This window comes from Myotis brandtii, unplaced genomic scaffold (genome assembly GCF_000412655.1).
Source record: "Myotis brandtii unplaced genomic scaffold, ASM41265v1 scaffold191, whole genome shotgun sequence".
NCBI classification, from domain to species: Eukaryota; Metazoa; Chordata; class Mammalia; order Chiroptera; family Vespertilionidae; genus Myotis; species Myotis brandtii.
In genome coordinates this window covers 1,606,007-1,618,082 of record NW_005357115.1, presented here as the reverse complement: position 1 = coordinate 1,618,082, position 12,076 = coordinate 1,606,007, and the positions used below count along the sequence as shown (strand labels likewise).

Below are 12,076 nucleotides of genomic sequence, written 5' to 3'. Positions count from 1 at the left end.
TCTGCGTGCCAACCCTAATTTTTTGAGAACATGTTACGCCTACTTGATATCTCTTAAGGTGTACATATGTGAAGAACCTTGAAGAAATAATAAAATTCATTCGAGCGACAAAAACACAGTATATGATGATGAAAAATACATTTATTTTTTAATGTATACATGTACACTGATAGTCCGACAGAAAACTTTATGACTCCGTTTGATATTATCAGTGGGACTTTTGCTGCTGCATCACTGATGACAGAGATTTTATATATTTTGTGACCTTCAGAGATATGCATGAGCTACTACTTTCATCCGTCAGGCTACTCCTATTACGAGACTTAACAAAATTCATCACTGAGAACAAAGATTCACAAGCGTATGTGGATGAAACCAAAACATTGGTCGGATCTAGGAAGGCAGGGAGAGTTAAGGCAGAGGCATAGAAATTGCTCTTCCCCTCTCTCATCAATTCATGTCTATGGTCTTTAAGATAACTTGTTATGTAAAATTATTTATTTATCTAAGATGCACCTACATTGAATTTATCTGAAAAATAAAAAAGTCGATATTAAGAAAAAAATTGTAAATGGAAGATTATAAGAGAGGGTTTCGCGTGCCAGCAAAAGTTACTGGCGTGCCATGTTTGGCACGCGTGCCAGAGGTTGCCCACCCCTGGTCTAATGGCATTCTCTGTCCTTCAGCCAATTCTAGGAGCAGAGAGGTCCACCCTCCCTCTCTCAGCCATGGTTTTGACATTTTAGTTCCTTTCAACCTCCAAGCAAATTGGATCTGAACACAGATGTGTGGGAAGAGAAGTGACAACAAGTCAAGGCTTAATTTTAATGCAGAGCTTTTTCTTCCCCGGTGCAGAAGTCTTATTAAAGAAGCAGCAGGATGCTGACAGGAAACTGTAAGTAGAAATAACACTTATTATAACAAGTCAGAACAGCAGGCAGATAGGTTTGTTTGTTTGTTAATTATATCTGGTTTTATTTTCTAATGACTGCCTGAAGAAAGGATCAAGCCATACACAGAATGGATATGTCATTTGTCCACACTTAAGAAATGTAATCTATAGCTCTTTTCCATGTATGGTATTCCCAGAGAGAATAAAGCATATTTGCCTTTCGAGTAAAGTGTTAACCTTAACTTCAACTGAATGCCTACACAGCCATGAATCAGAAAAGATATGCAACTTGTAAAATGAGGACTCAAATGAGAGAGAAAAGAAAAAAGTGCTTTGAGGAGCAGGGTTGGAAGTGAATTAACTGCAGCAGTGTTTTTAAGTTGTCCTGGGGGTAAATTAAGCCTCTGTGTGTGTGTGTGTGTGTGTGTGTGTGTTTAATGAGTAATTACTAAAAGGAGTCAGCATAGTTCACATCTTGGCATTTTAATCCAGAATTAGGATTTCACACCATACATTCATGCTCTGTGTGTTTTTGTTGTTTGGGTTTTTTTTTTTAATAAAGGCATTTTATAGTATAACTATAAATACCTGCAAAACCAATGGACGATACCTCAGAAATCAGTTCTGGGCAGACAGAGCAGTCTGAATCATTTAGACAAGAACAAAAATACACACGATTGATAACATATAATAAGTGAGGGGGAAAGCAGATTTATGAACTAGATATTTCATAGTATCCTCTCACTTCCCAAAGGGATTGCCCTCCTTCCTTTTCCCTTAGCACTTCCTCCCTGCTAGCCTAGACCATCTTCAAAACTCTGCATTAAACAGGTGCCTCCTTCAGGAAGCCCTCCCTGGTTAACTGACCTGATCCTTTCATTCTGCTCCTCATTGCCCCAAGAAGCACGTCTGTATTTTGCCTTTGTTCCTTAGTAATTTGTTTTATATTATTATTAAAATGTCCCTGTGCCTTTATGTCTTTATTTTATCTATGTAGGGATAATGTGAAATTTCCTCCTCCCCCACACCCCTTTAAAAACACACACACAAAAAAACTAGGTATTCTTGTTATCATTGAATCAAGTGTTCCTTCAGGCTTGCTTGAATTTTACTAATCAACTAAAAAAAACAGCCTGTGGGCTAACGCAAGGCTGAGTCAGCATAGATGCCAACTCAGGGCAACAGTACCTCCTTCTCAAAGGGACTGGCTTGGATGAATTCAGAAGTTAATGCAATGTACAGCTTGGGGGAGTTTGGCATAATAAAGGGGTCTGAATTCCTCCAGCCACTGATTGTTCAGTCCCTCTGGGGAGAAAGAAGGAAATAAAATTCTTTATCAGATTCTCAAGTCCATGGAATTCTGATAAACAACAGACATGGTTAATTTAAGATGGGAATGAATTAAGGTAGAGCAGGAGGTTGAGGAGATTGAGAATTGATTTTTTAAGGACTGAAGTAATGGTATTTTCTATTTGAAAAATTTTCCAAGTGGAATTTCTTGCCCTCTCTTTACTGGTATCCAGAGTAATCAGGAGGCTATCCTGAGGCTGTTTTAGCGAAGACATTTAGGCTTACACTTAACCATTAGCATATGCTGGGATTTGAGCAGAGGGGAGAAAGTTGATGTCAAGGCACACATCCTTTTTACCACGGAGGCCAAGGAGAGAATCCAATCTGCAGATTGTCCCAAAGTAGCTTTCCCTCCACCAGCACTCACACATCTCACAGTTTTCAAGAAAACCAGTGGAATCTCTAAAGAGGACATAAAGATGACCAATAGACATATGAAAAGATGCTCAATGTCACTAATCATTATAGAGATGCAAATTAAAACCACAATGAGATATCACCTCACACCTGTCATAATGACTAGCATCAGTCAATCAACAAACAACAAGTGTTGGTGATGACGATGAGAAGAAAAGGGAACCCTTGTGCACTGTTGGTGGGAATGCAGACTGGTACAGACACTGGAAAATAGTATGGAGGGTCCTCAAATTTTTTTTAATGGAATTGCTTTATGACCCAGGGATTCCACTTCTGGGTATATATCCAAAGAAACCCGAAACACTAATTTGAAAGAACATATGTACCCCGAGGTTCATTATTTACAACAGCCAAGCTATGGAAATAACTCACGTGCCCATCAATAGATGAGTGGATAAGAAATGTGTGGTACAGCCAGTGCCCTCTGCAGTCCCGGATCTGTCTCTTGCTTCAACAGTGTTTGGACGGAACAGACCCAGGAACACCCCTTCTTCCAGCTTCCGGCCACCCTCCTGCATCTCATCTAGTCACCACCTTCTGAACCACCTTCAGGACCAGCCAACACGCCAGTTTCTTTTTTACCTTAACTCCTTATTGCCCAACAACCATGAGCTCCCAAATTCGTCAGAATTATTCCACCGAGGTGGAGGCTGCGGTCAACCGCCTGGCCAACCTGCACCTGCCGGCCTCCCACACCTACCTTTCTCGGGGTTTCTATTTCAACCAGGACGATGTGGCCATGGAGGGCATAGGTCTCTTCTTCTGGGAGTTGGCGGAGAAGAAGCACAAGGGCATTGCCCAACAACCATGAGCTCCCAAATTCGTCAGAATTATTCCACCGAGGTGGAGGCTGCGGTCAACCGCCTGGCCAACCTGCACCTGCCGGCCTCCCACACCTACCTTTCTCGGGGTTTCTATTTCAACCAGGACGATGTGGCCATGGAGGGCATAGGTCTCTTCTTCTGGGAGTTGGCGGAGAAGAAGCACAAGGGCACTGAGCGTCTCTTAAAGTTGCAAAACCAGCGCGGTGGCCACATTCTCTCCAGGTCGTGCTGAAGCTTCCCAAGATGAGTGGGCAAAACTCAGGACGCCATAGCCACCCTGCTGGCCTTGGAGAGGAGCCTGAACCAGGCCCTCCTGGAGCTGCAGGCCCTGGTTCTAACCGGGCAGACCCGCAGCTCTCTGACTTCCTGCAGAACCACTTCCTGGGTGAGGAGGTGAAACTTATCAGGAAGATGGGCGACACCTGACTCACCTCCGCAGGCTGCCGGGCCCCAGGCTGGGCTGGGGAAGTATCTCTTCGAAAGGCTCACCCTCAGGCATGACTAGGAGCCTGTGGAGCCCAGAGGCCCTTGAGAGGCTGCTCTGCATTCCCCTCATGTCTGGCTTTTACCTGAGCCTCTCCCCGAAACTACTAGCCATTCTTTTAACCACCCTGAAGCCCTCTTCTATGCACTGGACCAAATGAAACAATAAAGCCTTTTGCAGAAAAGAGGAGGAGGAGGAGGATGACGAGGAGGATGAGGAGGAGGAGGAGGAGGAAGAGGAGGAGGAAGAGGGAGGAGGAGAAGGAGGAGGAGGAGAAGGAGAAGAAGGAGGAGGAGGAGAAGGAGGTGGAGGAGGAGGAGGAGGAGGAGGAGGAAGAGGAGGAGGAAGAGGGAGGAGGAGAAGGAGGAGGAGGAGAAGGAGAAGAAGGAGGAGGAGGAGAAGGAGGTGGAGGAGGAGGAGGAGGAGGAGGAGGAAGAGGAGGAGGAAGAGGGAGGAGGAGAAGGAGGAGGAGGAGAAGGAGAAGAAGGAGGAGGAGGAGAAGGAGGTGGAGGAGGAGGAGGAGGAGGAGGAGGAAGAGGAGGAGGAAGAGGGAGGAGGAGAAGGAGGAGGAGGAGAAGGAGAAGAAGGAGGAGGAGGAGAAGGAGGTGGAGGAGGAGGAGGAGGAGGAGGAGGAAGAGGAGGAGGAAGAGGGAGGAGGAGAAGGAGGAGGAGGAGAAGGAGAAGAAGGAGGAGGAGGAGAAGGAGGTGGAGGAGGAGGAGGAGGAGGAGGAGGAAGAGGAGGAGGAAGAGGGAGGAGGAGAAGGAGGAGGAGGAGAAGGAGAAGAAGGAGGAGGAGGAGAAGGAGGTGGAGGAGGAGGAGGAGGAGGAGGAGGAGAAAGAGGAGAAGGGAAAGAAGTATGTGGTACATATGTCGAATGGAATATTGCTTGGCCATAAAAAGAATAAAGTCTTCCCATTTGCAACAGCATGAATGGACCGAAAGGGCATTATCCTAAGTGAAGTAAGTCAGTCAGAGAAAGACAGGTACCATATGATTTCACTTATATGTGAAATCTAAACAATATAAACAAACAAACAAAACAGAAACAGACTCATACATACAGAGAACAGGCTCCAACCCAAAAGAGAAGGACACAGATGTGTGACTGAGGCCTCACCACCTGAGTGACAGAAGGACTCAGAGATGAGTCCATAGGTTTCTCTGTGAGTTATTGATTGAGACCTTTGCGAAATGAGAAAAGTATCCATCAGGGGAATCAACAGAAGCAGTTTTCCATCAGGAGTGCCCTGGAAAACTGTGAGCTGAGAATGTGGCTGAGGGTGGAGGTGCTGGTTTTATTTATCAGCAGGCTGCCTGGCAATCCCAAGTTGGTCCCAATTCTATGTCCTCAGGGTGACAGTCACAGAAAATAATGTTGAGCTACTTACCTAAAAAGTAAAGAATATACACAGTATAATTTTGCCTTGCTTTAAGCTCTGCTGATTTAAAAAATCCAAACAGATAAATCCCTGAAGAATTCTTGGCTTTATAATACATCTCGCCACAAGATGGCCTTAAAACAGAAAGCCCCGTTGTAGTACATTGTAGGCAGGGCTGGACTTAACAAAAGAAGAATTCATCTGCAGCGCTGAGCCGCACATCTGCTATGTAAAGGCAGGCAGCCTTGTAGTTGATCCAAAGTCATAAATAAAAGAAGCTGCAGTCATTCTTCACCAACATTGTTCAATCGAGTAATCTAGAAGAGCACTCTCAACAACAATCTTCCTGTCAGTGGCTACATTATTAGACGGCGGCTTTCCAGTTTCCTGTGTGTTGACAGGAAGCGGATCCCCTGAAGTAGAAAGAATAACACAATGTATACCCACGGGATCATTCCTTCAGCCCCATGAAATATTATTCAGGGCCAGTGTGTCTACACATAGCTACTTCCACTGCAATGAGAAGGCTGAAGTAACAGATGGGCATGCAGTGATTTCCAGGAAAGTTCTAGAATGGAGTATGTAGATGATGATTTGTGAGCACTTAGGAACTAGGAAGTGATCACTCAGAGTCAGCCTAGGTTCACTAAATAAATTTTTAAAAAAAGATAAATGGTATCCTTTTTTTTTTTTTTTTAGAGTTACTATACCAGTAAAGTTGAGAAATCCCATAGATGAAACTTACTCGGATTCTGACGATGCATTTGCAAATGCAATTATATGGATTTATATTTTCTGTACAAAATGATAGATGAGTAGATTCATGTGATCCTGGAGGGAGAGCCCTCATAGCATATCACAGGACTCTCTCCTACTCAGCACTTTATCAGTATCTAGAATAAAGTTTTAGAAAGCCCTGTTATCAAAAGCACATAGTCTACAAAGCTGGAAGACTAACAGTTAGACAGCAGCATCTACATTTAAACGTTTCAGTGGGACGAAAGAACCCAAACAAACAAAATAGAGTTTATAAAAGATGAATATAAAATTTTGCATCTGGGAATTTATATTAAGACAAAATCTGGTTGGCCATGGGTTTTATTTGGGTGGTTAATGAGTCATGGATTTTTAAAACAGCAATGAAAAGCTAATAGATTCTTGGCCGTTAATATTTATTTTCTCCTTGGTTATCAAGGATTCTTATTTTCTTTATACCTTTCTGAATTTTCCAAATTTTCTACAATGAGCATGTGTTATTTTTATGACTAGAGAAAAAGTACTCTTCGTATTTGAAAATATTTGAAGGACTGTCTATGGAAGTTGGAGCGGGCTATTCTGTATAGGCTTAGAGGCTGGAAGTAAGAAAAATGGCTTGAAGTTACAGAAGACAACTTTAGGCGAACTGTCCAGCTCACAGGGGAGTGAGTGCCTGTCCCTGGAAGTGTCCACCTAGACGCTGGCTAACTGCAGAGGCGGTGTAGCATAGCACAGGGGTTAAAAGCTCTGGCTCTGCCAAACTTCCTGGGTTCAGATCTTGACTGTGCCACTTACTATTCCTATGACCTCAGAGAGCAGTTCCACTCTGTCTCCATCTCCATGTAACTTTCATGTACCTGAGCCTCTCCCTGAAACTACTAGTATTCTTTTAACTGCCCTGAAACCATCTCCCATGTATTGGACCAAGTGAAACAATAAAGCCTTTTGCAGCAAGAAGAAGAAGAAAGAGGAAGAGGAGGAAGAGGAGGGGGAGGAGAAGGAGAAGGAGAAGGAGAAGGAGAAGGAGAAGGAGAAGGAGAAGGAGAAAGGAAAGAAGCATGTGGTACATATACACAATGGAATATTGCTTGGCCATAAAAAGAATAAAGTCTTCCCATTTGCAACAGCATGAATGGGCCGAAAGGGTATTATCCTAAGTGAAATAAGTCAGTCAGAGAAAGACAGGTACCATATTATTTCACTTATATGTGAAATCTAAACAATATAAACAAACAAAACAGACTCATAAATACAGAGAACAGGCTGATGGTTGCTATACAGCTCCAACGCAAAAGAGAGGACACAGATGTGTGACTGAGGCCTCGCCACCTGAGCGACAGAAGGACTCTCGGAGATGAGTTCATAGATTTCTCTTTGAGTTCTTGATTGAGACAGTTGAAAGGTACATGATGTTAACTGTACTTACCCATGTGATTGGGAAGGATTAAATGGGTTAATCCATATAAATGGTCTTAAGACAATAACTGACCTCTGCACAATAAACATTAGCTATTATTATCTGTCAGGAGAGACATGGAAAGGATTTCTGTTTTGCCTGAGAAACTGAACTAAGTGATTATTAAGGGTTTCCTCCAATTCCAGGATCTTAGGGTTCCAGGTGGGAGATCACCCTTCCTCTGGTGGTCCTCTCTCATTACCTAACCCTTTAGTCCTGAACAGCATCCTCACCTGGAATTAAGTATGGTTGGGTGATATGAGGCCTAGCATAAGTGGCTCCATTTAGGGCCTTTTTCTTGTATTTTATCACCTGATTATAAAGCTGGGGGAAATAAGATATCAAGAAAAGCTTATGGAGAAGGCTCTGTGTGGGTTGCTTTTGCAAACATTATATCATTTAATTCTCATAATACTCTATGATACATGGATCTGAGCTTCTGCTCAAGATTAGAGAAATCTGCTTTGGTGCTTTGCTGAGAGCTCCAGGCTGGTCCTTTTACATCCCCCATGGCCTTCCTGCCAGGCCCAGAATGAGAGAGGTGTTTCAGTTCACAGCAGCACTTTTTTCTGAGCATTTCCATACTTCTCCTGGCCAACCGACTGCTGGAAAAGCTTTGCATTTTACCTTCTCAACTTTCCCCTTTTCCAACTTGTGTTTCAGACAAATAATTGTGGTCATTGCCCAATAAAGCCAAAGTGCACAAATATGTGCGAAAGAAAGAAAGAAAGAAGAAAGGAAGGAAGGAAGGAAGGAAGGAAGGAAGGAAGGAGAAAAGAAAAGAAAAGAAAAGAAAAGAAAAGAAAAGAAAAGAAAAGAGAAGAAAAGAAAAGAAAAGAAAAGAAAAGAAAAGAAAAGAAAAGAAAAGAAAAGAAAAGAAAAGAAAAGAAGAGAAGAGAAAAGAAAAGAAAAGAGGCAGGATTTTCTGAGTACTTACCAGGGACCTGATACATTATTCTTTTTAAAGCCACCAACCCCAACCCAACCCCCACTGTCAAAGCCCTTCTCATCTCTCAATTGACAGAACCAGAGCAAACTACTGAGCAGGGCTTCTAGGAGGAGGTGAGGTTTCCAAGAAATAGGAGGTAAATCTCTTCCCCTCTCCATTTTTCAACTGTATATTCAGTCTATCCTTGCCACTAGGGACCCTTAGGATCAACAGTCCTTGTCACTTGTCACCCTACTGTAATGGCAATACCTATGAGAATATCTCATTATTCAGCTTTTACTTCACATCAGAGACCAAGGCTAAGATCTGAATTCCCATTAACTTCTCCTGGTATCTTATTCTCCCCAGCTTTATAATCAGGTGATATAAAAAGCATAAGTAGAATGCTGAAAATGGATTACCAGTCTCATAAAAGCAGTCCCCAAAGAGTTTGTTCCTAAGAAACAGCAGCTCTAATCTCAAAGCACTTACTACTTCACAAGGCAAATACACAGGACGAGTCTCTAATCCCAGAGTGCCCTGAGGATTGCTGAAGTGGATCAGAGACTCAAAAGGTGCCCCACTCCCATCTGAGGAGAATCCCCACTTCCTTCCCTTTCCAACCTTTTACTCTTGCCCCACCTACTCTCCTCCCTCACTCCCCACACCTCCTCCAGGTAAAAGTGGGGGAGGTATTCTTCCCACAAGTGTGCACTGGCCTGTCCCCAGCTGAGTTCCGTGATAAATCAGTCAACAAAAATTTATTGAGTACCAGCTCTGTGTAAGACTAGATTCAGCCCCTTTCGTTATCTATCATCTGCATAGATCATTAAGAATGAGGGGGGAAGGGAAAAAAAGAATGAGGAACATGGGGAGCATTTGAGTCTTGCTCCCCATATATGTCATCAGTTTAGCTCAAACTCTTTCTTCCATCAGAAAGAAAAAAAAAAAGAATGAAGAACATAACACTTTGAAAACATGTCCTGTAGAAATGCTGAATAATATTGATAACTAATAATAAGTCTAAGCAGAAAGCAGACTTTACTCAGATAAAATTACCTGAGGAGTACAATGAATCTACTGAATAGAGCGAGTCAGCACCCACACACTTGTGCTATTTGTGAAAGTGGCATTCTTTATTCAGCTTTGAAGCCACACCTGGCCTTCAAAGCCTGTCTGTTTCTCAAACACAAAGCCCTTGCATGCTTTTCCTTTTTAATATACATGTAGCATTGTCTTTTTCGCTGGGATAATTTCAAGGTGCGGGCTCTTTTCTCAACAAGAGCAAGTAGGAGGGAAAATGTCAATGTTATTTTATTGTGTGTTCAATTTATTGATTCATTCCTTCCTGGACCATTGCTGCATGCCTGCTGTGCTGAAGGTATTAATGCCAGGCACTGAGATAGCGGGGTTAATAAGACAGAGTTGGGCCCACGAGTAGCTCACAATTTAGAGAGCACCCACACAAATTATAGCAATTTAGTGTTATAGGTGCCATGACAGAAATTTGTAAAGTCATTATAGTAGGAGCCCAAAAAGCCATTAGAGCGCGTTCTCTGTGAAAGGTCACCCATTCAAACGTAGAAGAGATGACAAATGGCAACTTGGCCACAGGAGTATAACATTTCAGATTCCTAATCAAACATCCGCTTTCTATGCATTCTGTCACTAGGTGGCTAATCTTTCTATATACAAAAGAATTTATTTCTAGCAGTAATGATAGACAAGCTTAGGAGGTGTGGTATTGGCTTGATCACATGATGTTTTTCTTTTTTATTGAATTTATTGGGGTGACATTTGTTAATGAAATTATATAGATTTCCGGTGTACAATTCTATCATACCTCATCTATGTATTGTATTGTGTGTTTACCACCCCAAGAGTGAGATGTTTTTAACTGAGGTTTGTGGTTTGCATATTACTCTACAGAAAAATCCACAATCACTGTCCATCTTTTCTGGTTCTCCACTGGCTGACCTGCAAACAAAATAAAGCAAAGGCTGTAATTTATTCTGCAAAAATGTTCTGGCTCAGTATCTATTAAAGTTGCACATCCTATAGTTGTGCCTTCACTATTTAAAATATATCTGGTGAAATTTGAATAAGCTTTGTAGTTTAATTAATAGTTTTGTACTAATGTTAATGTCTTTATTTTTAAAATTGTACTATGGTTACTTAGATGTAAAAATTGGGGAACTTGGGTGAGGGAATAGATGGGAAAGCTCTGTACCAATTTTGCAACATTTTAGTAAATTTAAAACTATTTCAAAATAAAAAGTAAATAAGTATATATGTGAATAAAAATTAGTATGCATGTATGTATGTATATGAGATGGGTGCTATTCCGTGTATTCCACAAACTATTACCAATCAGACAAACTAAATATGGAAACTGAAAGCAAAAAATGGAAATATTTATAACAATTTAACATTTCCACAATATTTAAGCATATGAACATTTTCCTAGAAATGTAATTTTATTGCAATGGTAGGTAGTCTGCTGGCAGAATTCCTCTTGCTCAGGGGAGTTCAGACTTTAGTCTATTAAGACCGTCAACTGATTGGATAAGGCCTACCCACATTATAGAGGTAATCTGCTTTACTGGAAGTCTCCTGATTTCAATGTTAACCTCATCCAAAAAAATTTTTTACATAATCATCCAGAATAATAATGTTTGATCAAATATCTGGGTTCCATGGTCCAGGAGTGCAGTCACTACAGAACCATTGCTCTAATTTCCCACGCAAGTAAAGTGAAGCTCATGGCGATGCAACTCTCTGCGTTATATGGAGCAAGAAATGTTGGATGTTCAAGCTGGATTCAGAAAAAGAGGCACTCAGTATTTAATTGTGAGCATTCGCAGGATACTGGAGTGCTCCAGAGAATTTCAGAAGGTTAGTCTATGTTTTATAGATACAGTAAAACCTTTAACTGCATGGACCATGAAAAGCTATGGGTTGCTCTGAAAGAAATGGGCGTGCCTCAGCACTTGATTGTCCTGGTACATAACCTGTATGGTGGACGGGAAGCCACTGTCAACACAGAATATGGAGAGACAGAATGCTTTCCTATAGGCAAAGGTGTCACACAGGGGGCATTCTGACTCCCTATTTGCTTAATCTGTATGCAGAACATATACAAAAACTGAGCTTTGACTCAGAGGAAGAAGGAGTGAAAATTGCTGGAAGAAATATCAATAACTTAAGATATGCAGATGATACCACCTTACTGGCAGAAAGTGGCAATGATTTGAAACGATTTCCGATGGAAGTGAAAGAAGAAAGTGTCAAAGCAGGACTGCATTTGAACATCAAGAAGACAAAAATCATGACTACAGAAGAAATACACAACTTTAACATTGACAATGAAGACACTGAAATTGTTAAAGATTTTACTTACTTTTATTCAGCCATCCATTCAGAGACTGCATTCAAGAAATCAAGAGAAGGCTGAGACTTGGAAAGGCTCATCAAGAGCAAAGATGTGTTGCCCAGCTGGTGTGGCTCAGTGGTTGAGCATTGACTTATGAACCAGGAGGTCACGGTTCGATTCCCTGTCAGGGCACATGCCCAGGTTATAGACTCAACC

General features: G+C 41.9%; 1 long non-coding RNA gene across 1 annotated transcript; it reads right to left on the bottom strand.

Annotated features, from left to right (window-relative positions):
• Positions 1-10,244: 10,244 nt before the first annotated feature.
• LOC106725830 lies at positions 10,245-12,002 on the bottom strand. The gene is made up of 2 exons (XR_001361810.1): positions 11,888-12,002; positions 10,245-10,464 (listed from the first exon to the last, which is right to left on the bottom strand). It is a non-coding gene; the product is annotated as an uncharacterized LOC106725830 (long non-coding RNA).
• Between the last annotated feature and the right edge of the window lie 74 nt (positions 12,003-12,076).